The sequence below is a fragment of the Haemaphysalis longicornis genome, unplaced genomic scaffold, assembly GCF_048455015.1.
Source record: "Haemaphysalis longicornis isolate Haplotype H1 unplaced genomic scaffold, Haemaphysalis longicornis Haplotype H1 scaffold_13, whole genome shotgun sequence".
NCBI classification, from domain to species: domain Eukaryota; kingdom Metazoa; phylum Arthropoda; class Arachnida; order Ixodida; family Ixodidae; genus Haemaphysalis; species Haemaphysalis longicornis.
The window spans coordinates 55,669,907-55,672,183 of NW_027526233.1; the positions used below are offsets into that span (position 1 = coordinate 55,669,907).

The 2,277-nt window shown below is 49.5% G+C and overlaps 1 non-coding gene across 1 annotated transcript; it reads left to right on the top strand.

Annotated features, from left to right (window-relative positions):
• The first annotated feature begins 766 nt into the window (after positions 1-766).
• On the top strand, positions 767-839 carry Trnat-ggu (transfer RNA threonine (anticodon GGU)). Its single transcript has one exon. It is a non-coding gene; the product is annotated as a tRNA-Thr (tRNA).
• Positions 840-2,277: the final 1,438 nt, after the last annotated feature.

Here is a 2,277-nt window from a genome sequence, read left to right on the forward strand (position 1 = left end):
TTCTCGACTGCCAACCCTTATTTCTGTGTTATTTTCAACGAGCCCCTCATTTCCTATTCTGATTCGCTACATGCATAGCGAGGGCCTCTGTTCTGGCAGTCTTGTTGCCAAAGGGAGCTTAAGAGGGTTCAAAGCTGGTCGACCACTCTGGACATGTCGTAGACACTCGAGTCACGACCCGGGGGTTAAAAAGAAGGTCCCCTTCACCCCGATTAGTCCGAATGGCGCTGGCTACCACCCCCAAAGCACAGGAAACAAACATACCTAACATAAATACCCCAGAAAGTGAATGGGAAAATCGCCCCGCCGGTAGCGTAGTGGTTATCGCACCAGACCGGTATTCTGGAGGTCGTGGGTTCGGATCCCACCTGGCGGGCATTTTTTCTTCACTTTCTTTCTTTCTTTCCAAATTCTTAATCTGTTTCAATGATCTACCACATCCTCCCCTTTGCTTTCCGAGGTTTTCTCGACTGCCAACCCTTATTTCTGTGTTATTTTCAACGAGCCCCTCATTTCCTATTCTGATTCGCTACATGCATAGCGAGGGCCTCTGTTCTGGCAGTCTTGTTGCCAAAGGGAGCTTAAGAGGGTTCAAAGCTGGTCGACCACTCTGGACATGTCGTAGACACTCGAGTCACGACCCGGGGGTTAAAAAGAAGGTCCCCTTCACCCCGATTAGTCCGAATGGCGCTGGCTACCACCCCCAAAGCACAGGAAACAAACATACCTAACATAAATACCCCAGAAAGTGAATGGGAAAATCGCCCCGCCGGTAGCGTAGTGGTTATCGCACCAGACTGGTATTCTGGAGGTCGTGGGTTCGGATCCCACCTGGCGGGCATTTTTTCTTCACTTTCTTTCTTTCTTTCCAAATTCTTAATCTGTTTCAATGATCTACCACATCCTCCCCTTTGCTTTCCGAGGTTTTCTCGACTGCCAACCCTTATTTCTGTGTTATTTTCAACGAGCCCCTCATTTCCTATTCTGATTCGCTACATGCATAGCGAGGGCCTCTGTTCTGGCAGTCTTGTTGCCAAAGGGAGCTTAAGAGGGTTCAAAGCTGGTCGACCACTCTGGACATGTCGTAGACACTCGAGTCACGACCCGGGGGTTAAAAAGAAGGTCCCCTTCACCCCGATTAGTCCGAATGGCGCTGGCTACCACCCCCAAAGCACAGGAAACAAACATACCTAACATAAATACCCCAGAAAGTGAATGGGAAAATCGCCCCGCCGGTAGCGTAGTGGTTATCGCACCAGACCGGTATTCTGGAGGTCGTGGGTTCGGATCCCACCTGGCGGGCATTTTTTCTTCACTTTCTTTCTTTCTTTCCAAATTCTTAATCTGTTTCAATGATCTACCACATCCTCCCCTTTGCTTTCCGAGGTTTTCTCGACTGCCAACCCTTATTTCTGTGTTATTTTCAACGAGCCCCTCATTTCCTATTCTGATTCGCTACATGCATAGCGAGGGCCTCTGTTCTGGCAGTCTTGTTGCCAAAGGGAGCTTAAGAGGGTTCAAAGCTGGTCGACCACTCTGGACATGTCGTAGACACTCGAGTCACGACCCGGGGGTTAAAAAGAAGGTCCCCTTCACCCCGATTAGTCCGAATGGCGCTGGCTACCACCCCCAAAGCACAGGAAACAAACATACCTAACATAAATACCCCAGAAAGTGAATGGGAAAATCGCCCCGCCGGTAGCGTAGTGGTTATCGCACCAGACCGGTATTCTGGAGGTCGTGGGTTCGGATCCCACCTGGCGGGCATTTTTTCTTCACTTTCTTTCTTTCTTTCCAAATTCTTAATCTGTTTCAATGATCTACCACATCCTCCCCTTTGCTTTCCGAGGTTTTCTGGACTGCCAACCCTTATTTCTGTGTTATTTTCAACGAGCCCCTCATTTCCTATTCTGATTCGCTACATGCATAGCGAGGGCCTCTGTTCTGGCAGTCTTGTTGCCAAAGGGAGCTTAAGAGGGTTCAAAGCTGGTCGACCACTCTGGACATGTCGTAGACACTCGAGTCACGACCCGGGGGTTAAAAAGAAGGTCCCCTTCACCCCGATTAGTCCGAATGGCGCTGGCTACCACCCCCAAAGCACAGGAAACAAACATACCTAACATAAATACCCCAGAAAGTGAATGGGAAAATCGCCCCGCCGGTAGCGTAGTGGTTATCGCACCAGACCGGTATTCTGGAGGTCGTGGGTTCGGATCCCACCTGGCGGGCATTTTTTCTTCACTTTCTTTCTTTCTTTCCAAATTCTTAATCTGTTTC